Here is a 19,700-nt window from a genome sequence, read left to right on the forward strand (position 1 = left end):
CTATTATTTTGACCATAATTATAATTACATGACCAGATTAATGTTTTATTCTCAAGACACTGTTATAAATACTCGCAGAGGTTTTCTCAATGCCACAAATCCTTTTCCAGGATGAGCTGAATTAAAACAGTAATAAAACCCACAATAAATATGACTGTTTGTTTTAGAGCAGTATTGGAGTTTAGGGGATTTACTAGTATCAGGGTAGAACAGAAAGCAGTTTATTAACCCCTGGGGTCAGTGTGATACTGACAGGTGTCACAACTGAAGATGTACTGTAACAAGAGACTGTTTAGAATTGGTAACGGTGAGCTGCGGTTATACAGTAGTGAAGAGTTTTCTCCTTTATCCACTAGGTGGCACTGGAGTTACAGTGGGGAATAGAGGGCGACCACTAGGAGCATGGGCACTTTAAGAAATTTACAAGTGTGGCTGACTCCTCCCCTCTACTTCCCCATCCCAGGCAGTCTTAGAATGTGCCCGGGGAGCTGGGTGCAACAGTTTTGTCCTCTTAGGGCAAATAGACATTTTTATTTCATTTATGTTTGTTTTTACACCTTTTAACATTGAGGACAGACAGGCAGCTTCTACCGACTGCCTGTCTGCGTCGCGGGAGCTGCCGGGGGGACCCCAGCGCCACTGCTCGCGGTCTGCGCGGGGGTCCCCGGCTCCTGGGACCGCCGTCCCAGAGTGACTGGACGCCGCTGCATGCGGCCGCGCCTCAGTCCGCACAGCCTCACCGCCGCCGGCCAGCAGGCAGGGTATGTATATCCCGGCTCCCCGCTAGCAGGGGAGTCCGGGCAATGGGCGGTGTAAACAGCGCGTCTTTTTCCTGAAAAGCGCGCCATAGAAGCTGCCGGGGGGACCCCATCGCCACTGCTTGCGGTTTGCGCCAGGGTCCCCGGCTCCTGAGACCTCTGTCCCAGAGTGATGCAGCTTGCGTCACGATCCCTACTCGGAGCTAACCGGGTGGGGAGCGTACAGCGGGGTTTGCTCCCAGTGACCAGGTGCTTCCCCAGCTAAAACGCAGATTGGGCGGCCATTTTAATATGCTTGGCCCCCATGCATGCTGCTGGAGGCTCCTGACTGCTGCTGCTAGGGAGTCCTGTGCTCCAGCATGTCCTAGTCTCCCAGTAACTGCATCTATGGCTGCAGCTGCTCCCCCAAGTTCTGGGATATCAGACAGTGGGGTTTAGAGCATGGTAGGACAGTATTGGGCTGTATGTAAATTAGGTCATAGCACCCCTGTGTTATATACCATGGTGTTGTTTATGGCCTGTGGCAGCTCATCTCCTTATACTGTCTCTCCTGTCCAGTGATTCTATCTCTGGTTACCTATACCTACTCTCTCTCTCTCTCTCTCTCTCTGTGTGTGTGTAGTGTATACGTATATACTGTATATTGGCAGGTGAAATCTCCAGAGCTCTGCAGAGAGTAACCTGCATGAAAGGTACAACTCAGTTTACACTGTTATCTGAGAACACTGTGATAGACAGCATCTAACCCTGGGTTATCATCCCATAGGGATAGCCCTGTCTGGCCTCCTCAGATCACTGAGGTGATGTCCCCTTTGTCCTCAGAGGCCACAAGGGGAGATTTTTATGTAGCCTCTGCTTGCAAGCCTTACAAGTGTCTCTTTGCCTTGTACCCCTCATTTCTTACAGAAAGAGATGGTGTCCCTAGCATTATTACAGAGTCAGAGTGGACATGCAGATTTGGGGGAAGAGTTTGCAGACAGCAGGGTCATACAGAGGACAAGGGCAGCTTCAGCTCTTGCAGTTTTGTTACATTGTAAGATACAGTGCACACTGCACAGACTCTTGCAGTGCTGTCAGTACACATGCTATGCTGCCATTACAGGTGACACAGAGGTCACTGCCTTACTCTGAGGCCAGGCTACAGTGTACAGATACAGTGTACACATACTGAGGGCAGCAGCAGCAGCCACATCTCTTGCTGGGCTGTCAGTACACATGCTCGGCTGCCATTACAGGTGACACAGAGGCCACTGCCTTCCTCTGAGGCCAGGCTACAGTGTACAGATACAGTGTACACATACCAAGGGCAGCAGCAGCCACAGCTCTTGCTGTGCTGTTAGTGTCCACAGCTCTTGCTCTGCTGTTAGTGTTGTACCACATGTTATGCTGAGATTACAAGTGACACATAGGTCACTGCCTTACTCTGAGGACAGGCTACAGTGTACACATACAGAGGAAAGCCTACAGCTCTTGCTGTGCTGTTACTGTGTTGTGTCACATGCTATGCTGAGGTTACATGTGACACAGGTCTCTGCCTCACTCGGAGGCCAAGTTGGGTACACCAAAGTACAAGGCTTGTATCTGTACTGGGTACACATACAGAGCTAGTACCTGTGTGAGAGTACTGTTTGGTACAAAGCACATAGCCAAACGACTGGGTGTCTGGACTATTTAAAAAAATTACAGACATTTTAAGAATCAGGATGGTTTAAGCAAAATCGTTCTTTTTGTGTGAGCATCACCCAGGCTACCATTGTTTATTACCTTTTCCCTGCAATTGGCAGGGCACAAGAATAAAAACAACCAATTTGTACACTCCGATGTTGGTACTTTAACCAGGAATAATGTTCTGTTTAAGGAGAGCTCGTAGCTTTCTGGGTGGATACAGCTGTCAAAAAAAAAAATAAAAAAAACATTGGTTGGTGAAATTCTCTGCTAAATTACATTAGCAAGCCTTATATAATGATTCCAATTGCCAATGAAAATGGCCGTGTCTGTTTCAGCGACATGCTGGGATGTGTAGTTTCACAGGAGCTAGAAGGCCGCAGGTTGTACATGCCTGCTCTAGAGCGTAAGCCAGTTTTGGCAGTCACATACAGTAGGTGGGGTCTAATGAACGATACGACCATATTGCTAACACTATCAGTTCTTATACTACTACTCCCAGCATCCGCCGCCATACACTACTTTCCTATATACAGTTTCCCAGAGTGTTTGTGCCACAATAAATATAACAAAAGGCATTGTAACCCCTCCGCATCATTTCAGCCGAGTCGGGTGCGGTCCGAAAGGGCCACCCCGGGGGGGCGCGGTGCAGTGTCCGCAGGTTGGACGGGGAAGGGGGGCACAGGCAGCCTGCACTGCTGTCTGCTATACCCTGCAGACAGCAGTAGCAGAGGAGGTGAATGGATGCCTGTGAGCGGCATCCATTCACCTCCCGGACAAGGGGTGGACGGGGGCTGGGGGCAGCCCAGCAGATTACCTTAGTGCTGGGCTTGCCCCCAGCGCAGCATTCCGGGTCCTGGCGGCGGCGATCGGAGATGACATAATCTCCAAGCGGATGTGGAAAAAATGAATAAATTCCTTTTAGTAGAAATGCGCTACAAGGTATAGAGCAGCTTGATATGTAAGGGCAGTAGAAAAATAGTAGGTTTTTTATACAAGCGCTGGAAGGGTAAGGGAGGGTGGGTACCGTAGTTGGAGTACAAAAACAGATATACTGATAGGAGCAGTAAGATGAGTAAGTAGAATAAAGGTAAAATAAATAAAACCAGAAGAAAAAAAATAAAAAAAATAAATGAAAATAAAAATAAAAATAAATATAAAAATAAAAGTAAAAATAATAACCAAATAATTAAAACCAAAATCAAAGTAAATAAAAATAAAAAAAATAAATAAATACAAAATAACAATAAAATAAAATAAAAATAAAATATAACTAAAAATAAAAATAAAAATATGCGACCAATTAAATGTTTACACTCCTTTTTGGAGTTGGTAGAAGCAGTCCAGTAATAGGAGAGAGTAGTGGAGCGTGAGACTAGCTTACCCTGCACTAAGATATGTACTGCCAAGGATGTCCTTGACAAAGCACTGATGTGTGAAACGCGTTGGATGAACCAGGAAGCCCCCCAGACGGAGAAGGAGACATAGAGCTAGCCGCCCGCCAGTGCCGCTACAAGCGCAAGGTAAAAGCCGGCAGGTGACGTCACTTGTAGAAAAAACTCCGGAACTCCGGCAGAACTGTACTTAGCCTGCGTCTTGCGGCAGTACATATCTTAGTGCAGGGTAAGCTAGTCTCACGCTCCACTACTCTCTCCTATTACTGGACTGCTTCTACCAACTCCAAAAAGGAGTGTAAACATTTAATTTGTCGCATATTTTTATTTTTAGTTATATTTTATTTTTATTTTTATTTTATTTTATTGTTATTTTGTATTTATTTATTTTTTTTATTTTTATTTACTTTGATTTTGGTTTTAATTATTTGGTTATTATTTTTACTTTTATTTTTATTTTTATATTTATTTTTATTTTCATTTATTTTTATTTTATTTTTTTCTTCTGGTTTTATTTATTTTACCTTTATTCTACTTACTCATCTTACTGCTCCTATCAGTATATCTGTTTTTGTACTCCAACTACGGTACCCACCCTCCCTTACCCTTCCAGCGCTTGTATAAAAAACCTACTATAATCTCCAAGCGGCAGGGGGGATGCGACAGTGGTGTAAAACGGTGCAAACGCAGGGTCACACCCGGCTTGAAGCAGGGATCAAAAACCCGGATGCGACCTGGCGTTTTTGGTATAAAAGGGGTACTATTAACTAGTCTATGAATCTGATGTAGATCACTTTTCTTTGTGGTTACAACATATTTCCTACAATTGAAAACTACAGTCAGGAAAATTACAGTAGGATGCGCCAAGCGCCTTTGTAAGGGGCGTGTCACACAGTGCCCAAAGGGCGTGTCTAACTCCACATGGAGCAGTACGGATGGTGTAATGGTTAGCATTACTGCCTCACAGCACTGAGGTAATGGGTTCGATTCCCACCATGGCTCTAACTGTGTGGAGTTTGTATATTCTCCCCATACTTGCGTGGGTTTCCTCCTGGTACTCCAGTTTCCTCCCACAATCCAAAAATATACTGGTAGGTTAATTGGCTTCCAACAAAATTAACCCTGGAATGTGTGTGTGTGTGGTAGGGATTAGATTGTAAGCTCCACTGGGGCAGGGACTGATTCGAATGTTCAAGTATTCTCTGTAAAGCGCTGTGAAATATGTGTGCGCTATATAAGAAACTGTTAATAAATAAATAAACCTATGGGCGTGTCTATGCCTAAATGCTTCTTGTGAGATATTTCTATAGAACATTAAGTCTATAGAATTTTTGAAAGGTTTTTTTTTTTGAAAGAATGATTTTTATTTCAAAGCATCATATAGATAGAACCATACATTGCCTGAATAAAAGTATGCAGACTTCCAGCAACAGTACAGAAAACTAAATGTAGAGGGTGATTCAGACCTGCTTGATTGGCTGCAAGTAACTTTTTCGGTACATCTTTCTAGTATGGCGTAGGACAGTGGTTCCCAAACTTTTTTTAAATCCCAACACCCAAGAGCAGTGGTTCTCAACCTCGGTCATCAGGACTCCCCAACAGTGTACATTTTCCAGGCCTCCATGCAGGATCACAGGTGAAATACTTTGCTCCACCTGTGATCTTTTAAAATGTGTCAGTGAATAATGAGTGCACCTGCCGGGTGACCTGGAAAACGCAGACTGTTGGAGGGTCCTGAGGACCGAGGTTGGGACCCACAGACCTAGAGAGAGTATCAGAATTTTTTTCACAGCAGCACTAGGCTAAAAGTTTCTTTATTGAAAAATGCCAAAAAAATATATATTTAGTTGATTGTTTATATCGTACTTAAAAGTAATTATGTGGTGAGGCAAGTGATTCACTTCTGTTATCACATATTTTACGATTGGCAGCCACCAGCACTGATTTTGCCTATTATTTTGACCATATTTATAATTACATGACCAGATTAATGTTTTATTCTCAAGACACTGTTATAAATACTCGCAGAGGTTTTCTCAATGCCACAAATCCTTTTCCAGGATGAGCTGAATTAAAACAGTAATAAAACCCACAATAAATATGACTGTTTGTTTTAGAGCAGTATTGGAGTTTAGGGGATTTACTAGTATCAGGGTAGAACAGAAAGCAGTTTATTAACCCCTGGGGTCAGTGTGATACTGACAGGTGTCACAACTGAAGATGTACTGTAACAAGAGACTGTTTAGAATTGGTAACGGTGAGCTGCGGTTATACAGTAGTGAAGAGTTTTCATAAAAGTGTAGAAAGAGGTGTTTATATAAAGAACATGCATGGGTAGAAATATTTGTGAACTGAACGTAGCAGCTGCCGGGTGAGTTGGCGGGGTACCACAGGCGATTCCCCACCCTAGCAGATGGGGGCCTTAAGAGCTGCAGAGTTATTCAAGTTGGGTCAAAATCTTCTTGTTGCGAACCACGGTGAAGGCAGATACATCTGACCATATCACCCTCCTTCTGTCATCCGTAGGACACAGAAATTAGTGTTCCTGCCCTTTTTGTGTCTGGGACTTTGCGCCCTTCCGCTGCCCCCCTGGTGCGCTGACACCCCGTTGCAAACTTTCTCATCCGCCCCCCCTGCATGCACTGAAACGCTGATGAGCTCTCTGCTGAAAGCTGTGTGTCTGTTGTTACAGATGTAGCCCGCCACCGTCCCCCATGCTGTTACCACTGCTGAAGTCCTGAGAAGTGAGCGGCATGGCAGCTCTTTAAAGTGACAAATCCCCCCCCCCCCCCCCGCCACAACGCTAAGCTGCTCTCTGCTAGCAGTGGCTGTCAGCTCTTCCTGCCGGCTAAGCCTCTCTCTCTCTCTCTCTCTCTCTCGCCTCACCCTCTCTCTCTCTCTCGCCTCAGAAGTCACCTTTTGAACCATTAAGGTCGGCGGACCTTAAGTTTCTCACATGGAAGCTGGTATTCTTGTTGGCAGTGGCATCAGCGAAGAGGGTGTCAGAGTTACTGTAGGAGCATTGTCATGCAAGTCTCCTTTCTTGATATTTCATGAGGATAGGGCAGTTCTTCGGACGGTACCTCAGTTTTTACCAAAAGTAGTCTCTGCTTTCCATCTAAACCAGGAGATAGTTCTACCTGTGTTTCAACCCCCAGAGGGTTCTAGAAAAAGGGACAAATTGAGGAATTTTGATGTTGTGCGTGCATTACGCATTTATGTGGACAGAGTTAAGAGTGTCAGAAAGACTGACACCTTGTTAGTGTTGTATGACATACACAAGATTGGTTGGCCGGCATCTAAGCAGACCATTGCTAGGTGGTTGCGCTCTGTGATAGCTTTTGCATACACTAAAGTTGGAAGGCCTGTTCCGGCAAGGATAAATGCGCATACCACCAGGTCAGTTGCCACCTCTTGGGCGGTTCGACATGGGGCAACAGCTGAGCAGGTTTGCAGGGCTGCCACTTGGTCATCTGTTCATACCTTTGCCAAATTCTATAGGTTCCATGAGTTCGCGTCGGAGGACGCATCATTCGGGCGAGCAGTGATGAGAGCTGCAGACCTGAGCGTACCCACACAAAGGACCGGCTCTGGAACGTCCCAGTGTTGAGCTGTGTCACCAGGACCATTGAAAGAGAAAAAGGGATTTTTGTAAGAACTTACCGTTCAAATCCCTTTCTCTGATATGGTCCTGGTGACACAGCGATCCCTCCCTTACGCCCAGTAAGTATGCCAGTGTTCATGATGTTCATGTTTAATTGGTTAAAGTAACAGTTATTGTTAAAAAATGTGCATATAATATGTGCAGGCGTTTGTACTGAGTTAATGTATTCCAGTGGCTTTGAAAGATTGAACTGAAGAGTCCGGGATGCAGTAGGGGAGGAGCCTACCCTCTAAAAGATTTAGGATAGGTGCCTGGCTCCTTCGGACCCTCCTACATCCCAGTGTTGAGCTGTGTCACCAGGACCATATCAGAGAAAGGGATTCGAACGGTAAGTTCTTACAAAAATCCCTTTTTTGTGTATTTCAAAAATGTAAAGAAATAAAAAAAGTTTGGACATTTTCCGAGCAACAATCTGGTTGGAACAAATATTTTAACGACATTTTGGGTGTCACGAACGGTGAAACGGTGTCAAGGCATGCATTATATGTAATAGTAGAGTGCAAGACTAATAAAAAGACTAATAAAGAGATTACATCTCCATATGTGCCAAAGTGGTTTGTGCAAAAGGCTAGTGAACAGCTAACGAACCCAATACACCAATCATGTCCAAACTATGGCCCGCCAGCTGTTGTGAAACTGCAAGTCCCATCATGCCTTGCCACAGTTCTGCTATTAGGGAATACTAAAACTATGGCAAGGCATGCTGGGATGTGTAGTTTCAAAACAGCTAAAGGGCGCTCAGTGACAAACGAGCTTTAAAATCAAAGTCAATTGTTTGGTGACCCGACTCCCAGGCTGCACGTCACCTGGATTTCTCCTCGCACCCTTCGCGCACAGTAGGGCAATAAGCTGCATCTAGTTTATTTAGGGCGCAAAAATGCAGCCAACAAGACCAGGGCAAGGGCTGCGAACAATTCATTAGCTCCCACTACATTAGGCAAGAGCTACGGGTGCACAAAACAATTGAATCACCATTATATGTTGTTTAGCACCTTACATAAATTATATATATATTTTTTATTATTATTCTTTTAATATGCAGTACAGTAAGACCAGCAACCCTTACCACCAGCATAGCTCTGCCCCAACACTCATGAAGCACCGCCTACATGTTTTGATTGGCCCACAATCCAATCAGTCAAAGAAAATGGATCACCATCAATAGGTAAAAACATTGATGGTCATCCATTGCACAATAGTGTGTATGCACTATTGTCATCAATTGCAAAGACGTCCATCCCTAAAGCTGTGCACACACAGTGCAAGTGAGCCTCTGTGCTAAGTTTGCAGTTAAGCACAGATGGCTCAGCATTGTGTGCTGAACAATCTGTCACGGCCAGTGTTCTCTGGTGTGAGAACACTGGCGATGACTAGATTTATAACTGGATGCAGTGTAAATCTAGTCAGGCAACAGCGACGCGCGGGACCGCGCAATCGTCATCACCAGAGGGTATACACATGGAGTGATCCTTTTTTCATTTCTAAGCGATCTAGTCAGATCACTTAGAAATAAGCCTCATATTCCCCTGGGCGGGATGTATTAATATAAATCGCCAGCCGCCGCGATGCTACCGCATATGTACTAACATATGCGGCTAGCATCGGGTTGCGGTGACGGAGACCCCCGCGATACCTGTAATGTGGTGTGCGGGGGTCTCCGTCACATCCTGGCTGTGACACCTGCTGAGGGAGGAGTAGATCGATGGAGGATGGGTCGCAAGGACGGCGGGCGGCGATAGAAGCCCATAGGCATCTATAGGGTATCGCCACCCAGAGGTGGAGATACCCTGCCAGGCGGAGATGGGGCGGACGGATAATGGTACATAGGAAAATGCGGTAAAACCCCCGTTTTATCACATTTTCCCTTTAGTACATCCCGCCCCCTGTGTGTATGCCCCATTAGGATGGTAGATAATACAGTATACACTTTAGACTACAGTATAACTAATGTGACAATAATCCCTGTATAACCATCCAGCAAGCAATCCCGGCGGGTGACATGTACTTGGTGTCACCTGAACGCAGCAGTGATCCCAGCCTATATACAGTATGCCCAGTTATCCCACATCTGCACTAATGGCTATGTGCAGTACTGCAGCATCTGTCGGATAGGGCACCTCTCTCCTCCTCAGCGTCGTTCCCAGCAGCGTTGGGCTGTGTTCTCTGCCGCAGCGCCCTGGGGGCGGAGTTGGGGCAGCTGTCTCCCCGCCTGTATCCTTCCCGTCTATGTTGGGCGGTGTCCTGAGCAACGTCCTGGGGGTCCTCAGTGGCAGCAAGGTTTTAGTAGCATCCTGAAGGGGAGGGAAGAGGAGGAAAACATCCATATTTAAAAAAAAAAAATGCTGGTCTACAACAGTATGTAAAAATAGCGGCATAGTGAGTTTAGGAGAATCCTGTTCAAAAACTTGCAAAGAGATGGTGCCAGTGTGCACGCTCAGAGAGCAGATAAAGGGCGGGAAGGGGATTAAAAATAGGTCCTGGCATTTAAAGTACACAGGCCCACCTTGGTGTCAATAGTGTCAACACATTTGTGCGCGAGCGCTCAGGAAAAGAGGGTGTGGACACTCAAAATTGGCCTTGTGTAGTGTTCCACACCATATACCACTTCTACACATTCTGCAACAAAATAATAGACTCCATTATACTTGCATCTTACACATTATGCCAAACGTATTGAGCCAAAATTCACATAATGCCACGCGGATTGAGCCAAAATTCACATAATGCCACGCGGATTATTCTTTATTCCCAGCGGTGGCAGGCGGCATTTCAAGGAAAAAAAACCTAACCCCATTGCACCTACCCCACACTGTCCCCCATCGCACCAGCCCCACACTGTAGTCTCCCATCACACCAGCCCCACACTGTAGTCTCCCATCACACCAGCCCCACACTGTAGTCTCCCATCACACCAGCCCCACACTGTAGTCTCCCCATTGCCTCCTCACCCCCTCTCCTCTGCTCCCCCTTCTCCTCTCCTTCACTTTCCCTCCTCTGCTCCTGCTCTTCCTTCTTCTCTCCTCCTCCTCCTCCTTTCCTCAGCTCCCCCACCACCTTCTCATCTACTCTCCATCCTCCGATCCCCCTACTCTCCTCTGCTTCCCCTCCTCCTCCGCTTCCTCTATTCTGCTCCCTCTCCTCTTCCGCTCCTTTGCCCCCTCTCCTCTTCCACTCCTCCGCTCCTTCTTCCCTTATCCCCCTCCTCTCCCCTGTTCTCTCTTTCCCCTCTATCTCTCTCCTCCTCACCAATTTCCCCACAACTCACTCTCTCTCTCCCTCTTCCCCTCTCTCTCTCCCTCTCTCTCTCCCCCCTCTCTCTCTCCCCCTCCCCCTCTCTCCCCCTCTCTCTCTCCACCTCCCCCTCTCTCCCTCTCTCCCCCCCTCTCTCTCTCTCTCTCTCTCTCTTTCTCCCCCCCTCTCTTCTCTTCCTGCACCCCAGCACGAGGTCACCGGCAGTCTGAAAGAGAGATAGAGAAGTGTGGGGAAATTGGTGAGCAGGAGAGAGATAGAGGGGAAAGAGAGAGCAGGGGAGAGGAAGATAGGGGTTGTGGAGGAGGGGGAAGTGGAGGAGAGGAGGGGGATCAGAGAAGAAGGAGCTGAGGAGGAGTGGAGGTGAGGAGGAGGGGGGGCAGAGGAGGATGGGGAGCAGAGTAGAGGAAGAGTTAGAAGGGAGAGCAGAAGAGCAGTGGAGGGGGAGAGGGGGTGCGGAGGAGGGAAGCATAGGAAAGGAGGAGGGAAGCAGAGGAGAGGAATCGGAAGAGAAGGAGGTGGTAAGGGAGCGAGGATTCAGTATGAAATCACGACGCCGGAATCCCGGCGTTCAAAATCCCGACAAGGGGGGGACGTGGATCGTCCCCCCTTGCGGGCTCGCTGCGCTTGCCACGGTGGTAAGGGAGCGAATATATACACACACATACGTATACACACACACAGATGGCGCCATCAATTTTATTTTAAACAAACAAAATAACAGAAGGGGGGACATTATGATGTTACCGTGTACCTATAACATATTTAAAAAGTATCCCTTAACCCAGTGGTGTCAAAGTCACGGCCCTACAGCTGTTGTGGAAGTACACATCCCTACATGCCCTGCCACAGATTTTATATAATGGATCGCAAAAATCTGTGGTAGGGCATGCTGGGAAGTGTAGTTCCACAACAGCTGGAGGGCCATGAGTTTGACACCACTGCTAAACCCCTTAATGCCCATTACATATAATCACAACCCACCACCTAGCATCATGCCACACCTCTTCCCTTAGCCCAAAGCAGATTAATCTTGCACCTCCTCTCCCCTTCTTCGCTCCCCCCCCCCCCCAAGACATACTCTTCGCCAGTCGTGACCGAAGAGTGCACTCACATAGAATCGGTCGCAGGTGGGGGTACTGCAGCATCTGTCGGATAGGGCACCTCTCTCCTCCTCAGCGTCATTCCTAGCAGCGTTGGGCTGTGTTCTCTGCCGCAGCACCCTGGGGGCGGAGTTGGGGCAGCTGTCTCCCCGCCTGTATCCTTCCCGTCTATGTTGGGCGGTGTCCTGAGCAACGTCCTGGGGGTCCTCAGTGGCAGCAAGGTTTTAGTAGCATCCTGAAGGGGAGGGAAGAGGAGGAAAACATCCATATTTAAAAAAAAAAAATGCTGGTCTACAACAGTATGTAAAAATAGCGGCATAGTGAGTTTAGGAGAATCCTGTTCAAAAACTTGCAAAGAGATGGTGCCAGTGTGCACGCTCAAAGAGCAGATAAAGGGCGGGAAGGGGATTAAAAATAGGTCCTGGCATTTAAAGTACACAGGCCCACCTTGGTGTCAATAGTGTCAACACAGTTGTGCGCGAGCGCTCAGGAAAAGAGGGTGTGGACACTCAAAATTGGCCTTGTGTAGTGTTCCACACCATATACCACTTCTACACATTCTGCAACAAAATAATAGACCCCATTATACTTGCCCCTTACACATTATGCCAAACGTATTGAGCCAAAATTCACATAATGCCACGCGGATTGAGCCAAAATTCACATAATGCCACGCGGATTATTCTTTATTCCCAGCGGTGGCAGGCGGCATTTCAAGGAAAAAAACCCTAACCCCATTGCACCTACCCCACACTGTCCCCCATCGCAGCAGCCCCACACTGTCCCCATCGCACCAGCCCCACACTGTAGTCTCCCATCACACCAGCCCCAAACTGTAGTCTCCCATCACACCAGCCCCACACTGTAGTCTCCCCATTGCACCTGCTCCACACTGTAGTCTCCCCATTGCTCCAGCCCGCACTGTAGTCTCCCCATTGCAACAGCCCCACACTGTCACCATCGCACCAGCCCCACACTGTCACCATCGCACCAGCCCCACACTGTCTTTCATCACAACAGCCCCTTAAATTGTAAGCCATCAAAATGTCACCCTTATACTGTATGTAGAAATGGAGGAGGGCGGCTGGTGCAGCAGTAAACGGGAGGCCGAGGCAGCAGCGTGGGAGGGTGGAGGAAGGAGAGGCAGTCAGGACATGGTGGCAGCGGGGGTAGCCGGCGACATCATGCAGCAGTCTGACTGTACTCACCACCAGACGGTCCACACCAGGGCAGCGCTGCAGGGCTGACCAGTCTCCTCCTGTGGTCCAGGCGGCGCAGCTCCCGGAAGTACGCGTCCACTGTCCTGTGATCTGGAAGCTCCCCCTTCCCCTCTGCGCTTGCCACGGTGGTAAGGGATCGAATATATACACACATATACGTATACACACACACAGATGGCGCCATCAATTTTATTTTAAACAAACAAAATAACAGAAGGGGGGACATTATGATGTTACCGTGTACCTATAACATATTTAAAAAGTATCCCTTAACCCAGTGGTGTCAAAGTCACGGCCCTACAGCTGTTGTGGAAGTACACATCCCTACATGCCCTGCCACAGATTTTATATAATAGATCGCTAAAATCTGTGGTAGGGCATGCTGGGAAGTGTAGTTCCACAACAGCTGGAGGGCCATGAGTTTGACACCACTGCTAAACCCCTTAATGCCCATTACATGTAATCACAACCCACCACCTAGCATCATGCCACACCTCTTCCCTTAGCCCAAAGCAGATTAATCTTGCACCTCCTCTCCCCTCCCTCGCTCCCCCCCCCCCCCAAGACATACTCTTCGCCAGTCGTGACCGAAGAGTGCACTCACATAGAATCGGTCGCAGGTGGGGGTACTGCAGCATCTGTCGGATAGGGCACCTCTCTCCTCCTCAGCGTCGTTCCTAGCAGCGTTGGGCTGTGTTCTCTGCCGCAGCGCCCTGGGGGCGGAGTTGGGGCAGCTGTCTCCCCGCCTGTATCCTTCCCGTCTATGATGGGCGGTGTCCTGAGCAACGTCCTGGGGGTCCTCAGTGGCAGCAAGGTTTTAGTAGCATCCTGAAGGGGAGGGAAGAGGAGGAAAACATCCATATTTAAAAAAAAAAAAATGCTGGTCTACAACAGTATGTAAAAATAGCGGCATAGTGAGTTTAGGAGAATCCTGTTCAAAAACTTGCAAAGAGATGGTGCCAGTGTGCACGCTCAGAGAGCAGATAAAGGGCGGGAAGGGGATTAAAAATAGGTCCTAGCATTTAAAGTACACAGGCCCACCTTGGTGTCAATAGTGTCAACACATTTGTGCGCGAGCGCTCAGGAAAAGAGGGTGTGGACACTCAAAATTGGCCTTGTACTCCAGGTACTTGTGGAGTATCACGGCTCCCATCGTATGGCATCGTATGCCATATGTAGTGGCATACGATGTCATACGATGCGATGCGATGTTTTACCGATTTTTGAGCATTTTTGCTCAAAAATCGTATGCCATCGCATGGCATCGTATGCCATATGTAGTGGCATACGATGTCATACGATGCGATACGATGTTTTACCGATTTTTGAGCAAAAATGGTCAAAAATCGGTAAAACATCGGATAACATCGTATGCCATATGTAGTGGCATACGATGTCATACGATGCGATACGATGTTTTACCGATTTTTGAGCAAAAATTGTGAAAAATCGGTAAAACATCGTATGGCATTGTATGCCATCGATGCGATACAATGTTTTACCGATTTTTTTGAGCCATTTTAGCTCAAAAATCGTATGCGATCGCATCGGATGCCATACAATGGCATCCGATGCGATGCGATGGCACCTGATTTTGCACTGAAATGCATCAGAATGCATTGAAATGTGTATTAAAGTAGTGAAATGCCCCCAAATGCCATTTTTCATAGTGCACCACCCCCACTATCAACGTCAACCCGAAGCGTGGCGAGCGCAGCGAGCCCGTGAGGGGCGGCGGTACGCGTCCTACGACCTTTTTCATACCCCCACTATCCACGTCGGCGTGGAGTTGAGAATAGAATAGTGTGGCGAGCGCAGCGAGCCACCGAGCCCGAAGCGTGGCGAGCGCAGCGAGCCCCGCGAGGGGACGCGGATACCTGTAAAGCCCGCGAGGAGACGCGTATAGCTGTGAAGGTATCCGCGTCCCCTCGCGGGGCTCGCTGCGCTCGCCACGCTTCGGGCTCGGTGGCTCGCTGCGCTCGCCACACTATTCTATTCTCAACTCCACGCCGACGTGGATAGTGGGGGTATGAAAAAGGTCGTAGGACGCGTACCGCCGCCCCTCGCGGGCTCGCTGCGCTCGCCACGCTTCGGGTTGACGTTGATAGTGGGGGTGGTGCACTATGAAAAATGGCATTTGGGGGCATTTCACTACTTTAATACACATTTCAATGCATTCTGATGCATTTCAGTGCAAAATCGGGTGCCATCGCATCGCATCGGATGCCATTGTATGGCATCCGATGCGATCGCATACGATTTTTGAGCTAAAATGGCTCAAAAAAATCGGTAAAACATTGTATCGCATCGATGGCATACGATGCCATGCGATGTTTTACCGATTTTTCACCATTTTTGCTCAAAAATCGGTAAAACATCGTATCGCATCATATGACATCGTATGCCACTACATATGGCATACGATGTTATCCGATGTTTTACCGATTTTTCACCATTTTTGCTCAAAAATCGGAAAAACATCGTATCGCATCGTATGACATCGTATGCCACTACATATGGCATACGATGTTATCCGATGTTTTACCGATTTTTGTCCATTTTTGCTCTAAAATCGGTAAAACATCGTATCGCATCGTATGACATCGTATGCCACTACATATGGCATACGATGTTATGCGATGGCATACGATTTTTGAGCTAAAATAGTCAAAAATCGGTAAAACATCGCATCGCATCGTATGCCATCGTATGCCACATGCTATGCGATGCGATTTTTAGCATACGATCTGCATACGATGCAGGTCGTGGGAGCCGTGCTACTCCACAAGTACCGTGTTCCACACCATATACCACTTCTACACATTCTGCAACAAAATAATAGACCCCATTATACTTGCCCCTTACACATTATGCCAAACGTATTGAGCCAAAATTCACATAATGCCACGCGGATTGAGCCAAAATTCACATAATGCCACGCGGATTATTCTTTATTCCCAGCGGTGGCAGGCGGCATTTCAAGGAAAAAAACCCTAACCCCATTGCACCTACCCCACACTGTCCCCCATCGCAGCAGCCCCACACTGTCCCCATCGCACCAGCCCCACACTGTAGTCTCCCATCACACCAGCCCCACACTGTAGTCTCCCCATTGCACCTGCTCCACACTGTAGTCTCCCCATTGCTCCAGCCCGCACTGTAGTATCCCCATTGCAACAGCCCCACACTGTCACCATCGCACCAGCCCCACACTGTCTTTCATCACATTTTCATCTGTCTTTCAGCCCCACACAGCATAGCTCTGCCCCAACACTCATGAAGCACCGCCTACATGTTTTGATTGGCCCACAATCCAATCAGTCAAAGAAAATGGATCACCATCAATAGGTAAAAACATTGATGGTCATCCATTGCATAGTGTGCCACAATCAATGGGCAGTTGCACTATTGTCATCAATTGCAAAGACGTCCATCCCTAAAGCTGTGCACACACAGTGCAAGTGAGCCTCTGTGCTAAGTTTGCAGTTAAGCACAGATGGCTCAGCATTGTGTGCTGAACAATCTGTCAGGGCCAGTGTTCTCTGGTGTGAGAACATTGGCGATGACTAGATTTATAACTGGATGCAGTGTAAATCTAGTCAAGCAACAGCGACGCGCGGGACCGCGCAATCGTCATCACCAGAGGGTATACACATGGAGTGATCCTTTTTTCATTTCTAAGCGATCTAGTCAGATCACTTAGAAATAAGCCTCATATCCCCCTGGGCGGGATGTATTAATGTAAATCGCCAGCCGCCGCGATGCTACCGCATATGTACTAACATATGCGGCTAGCATTGGGTTGCGGTGACGGAGACCCCCGCGATACCTGTAATGTGGTGTGCGGGGGTCTCCGTCACATCCTGGCGGCTGTCAGTGTCCCCCTGCCTCTCCTCCTCCCGGCTGTGACACCTGCTGAGGGAGGAGTAGATCGATGGAGGATGGGTCGCAAGGACGGCGGGCGGCGATAGAAGCCCATAGGCATCTATAGGGTATCGCCACCCAGAGGTGGAGATACCCTGCCAGGCGGAGATGGGGCGGACGGGTAATGGTACAAAGGAAAATGCGGTAAAACCCCCGTTTTATCACATTTTCCCTTTAGTACATCCCGCCCCCTGTGTGTATGCCCCATTAGGATGGTAGATAATACAGTATACACTTTAGACTACAGTATAACTAATGTGACAATAATCCCTGTATAACCATCCAGCAAGCAATCCCGGCGGGTGACATGTACTTGGTGTCACCTGAACGCAGCAGTGATCCCAGCCTATATACAGTATGCCCAGTTATCCTACATCTGCACTAATGGCTACGTGCAGTTTGCTAGCCTGTACGGTTTGGCTCACCTGTATCTCACCACATTGGCATGCCGGGCACATATTTACCATTACACTCACATGTGTTTATTATCATAGAACATAGCAAAGCGCGCATAGCTACTGCAGCAGAGAGAGAACATATGGTATACACACAGAGGCTTCCCATAGATTATAATCTGGTCTATATACACCTGTGTCACACTTTGGGAAAGCAGATAGATAATTTACAGTGTATAATAATGCAGACAGCACTGGGGCTGAGATATTACAACCTGAGCCATAGAGTAGCGCTGCTGAGGATACACTGGTATGCCCATACACATAGATATCCCCAGGAGCACCATGCAGCAGCCCTGTGGGAGTCACATACATGACCAACATACAGACTGAGCTCCAGTTCTCACCCACAGGTTGCTCAATGCTCAGGGGGTGTTCTGCACATGTGCACTTACCAGCCGCTTCTTCTACGCAGGAACATGGCGTCCCAGTCAGTGACTGCCTCCATCAGAACAGCCGGCAGAGTGCTCATGTAGGGGGAGCAGCAGTGATGACGATGCATTATGTGCCAGGTGTAGTTCCAGCAGCTGCCAATAGGTGGCGATGGTGCGGCACAGCGTGAATGACGTCACTGCATTGTAGCTACGAGATACACGAACAGTCCGTGTATGAGTGGCTGGTACAGTGGCGTGTACCGTTAGTTCAGCGTCTGGGACAGCCACTCAGGCTGAGCCACCACGGGTTCGAATCCTCCTCCAGTGTCTGCTGTTTCAGGGGCGTGGGGTGTAGCGCCATCGGATCCGGGAGCAGCCTGAGTTTTTGACTCATCCACTGATACCACAATATTTTCTGCTCAAACTACATAATATTAATAATTAGCCACCATATATAACCAGGAGGAATAACTTTAAGTGGGGGCAGGACGGAGTCTGTGTACAGACCAATTGTTCTAAATATACAGTTTATTCATTGGCACAAAACAGAAAAATAGGTTAAAATTAAAAAAGTGAATAGAAATTGGAGCTGTGTGTCCGTGTCGCTGTACACTTATACAGTGCCCGTGTCAGCAGATTTCCACATACACAATTTTCTTTAATAACTCATGTCGACCTATTCCTGTGTTGACCTTTTTCATGCAGCCTTTTGGATTGTGTTGATCGTTTTCAGCGTCAATTTAAACCAGGTCGATCTTTTTCATATGTAGACCTTTTCACTGCCGACCAAAAGATCTAATTACTGTCGACTTAATGACCCTCACCCCTGGTCACAGCGTCTATAAACTGTTATGTAGGACAGGAGACAAGTTCCGAAAACTAAAATATCATAAATTCCCAAACGTTGGGCAAAAGAAGCAGCCTCTGTGTTTTCCTTCACATGTAGTCATACAGGTAGAGTCGGACAACAGGAATAATAGGCGCTACATGATAATGTATTTATAGCATTCCTCCCAACTGTCCTGATTACAGTGGTATGGTCCCGCTATTTGGAGCCTGCCCTGATGTCCCTTGAGGGGAGGTGATCATGGCTGCTCTGCTTTGTGGAGCAGCCGGTGATTGCTGGATAGGTGCCGTGCGCAGCAAGGAGAGACGGGGCTGGGTACGCTGGCAAAGAGGATGGAAAACCCGGGGCCTCGATGCCCGGTCCCGCCCCCGTTGCACATAGCCCCGCCCCTTTCCAGGGCCAGCTGCATGCAGGTCCCACTGATCTATTGGTAAAAGTTGGAAGGCATGTTCGATGTTCTGTGTATACAATACATTCCTTTTTCTTTTTTAATAGTAGGATCGGCAGCAATTAGCTGTATGCTCTGGCCTTCGTCTGCGGATCTTCGCCTCCAGTGAAGTGTATGGCCTTTGTCAAACATACATAAAAAAAAATAAAAAAATGATACCCGATCTATTGTCTGGCTCTAAACACAGATATTTCTCCATTCCCTGGAGAGAAAGAGAGAAATTGGCCTCACACCCCTTGCTAAAACAGGTAAGGATCATATGGTCGACCTAAAGATTGTCGACAGTCATTAGGTCAACATACTGCAAGGTCGACATGGGTCAAGGTCAACAGGTCATTTGGTCCAAAAAAGCATTAGGTCAAAATGGTCTAGCTCAACATAGGGTTTTGTACTTTTTTTTTTACCCGAATGCCGACACAGTCAACATGGACACAGGATTAAGTGCACCGCATCCCCTCGCATGTCTGGCTGTGCTTGGTACTCTATGTTATTCTCCCACCACACCCTAGTGCAGGCGTTCCCAACCACGGTCCTCAAGGCACACCAACAGTACAGGTTTTAATGATATCCAGGCTTGAGCACAGGTGTCTTAATTAGTA

At 47.8% G+C, this 19,700-nt stretch overlaps 1 long non-coding RNA gene across 3 annotated transcripts; it reads right to left on the reverse strand.

Moving 5' to 3' along the window:
* Positions 1 to 9,154: 9,154 nt before the first annotated feature.
* Positions 9,155 to 17,954, reverse strand: LOC146053781 (uncharacterized). 3 transcript variants are annotated; one of them, XR_014467807.1, is made up of 5 exons: positions 17,828 to 17,954; positions 13,658 to 13,881; positions 13,042 to 13,164; positions 11,845 to 12,068; positions 9,155 to 9,772 (listed from the first exon to the last, which is right to left on the reverse strand). It is a non-coding gene; the product is annotated as an uncharacterized LOC146053781 (long non-coding RNA). The 3 variants fall into 3 exon arrangements; XR_014467806.1 differs by lacking the exon at positions 17,828 to 17,954 and having other exon boundaries at positions 13,658 to 13,990; XR_014467805.1 differs by lacking the exons at positions 13,658 to 13,881; positions 17,828 to 17,954 and having other exon boundaries at positions 13,042 to 13,351.
* Between the last annotated feature and the right edge of the window lie 1,746 nt (positions 17,955 to 19,700).

Source organism: Crinia signifera, unplaced genomic scaffold (genome assembly GCF_055691185.1).
Source record: "Crinia signifera unplaced genomic scaffold, ASM5569118v1 HAP2_SCAFFOLD_197, whole genome shotgun sequence".
Taxonomy (NCBI): Eukaryota; Metazoa; Chordata; class Amphibia; order Anura; family Myobatrachidae; genus Crinia; species Crinia signifera.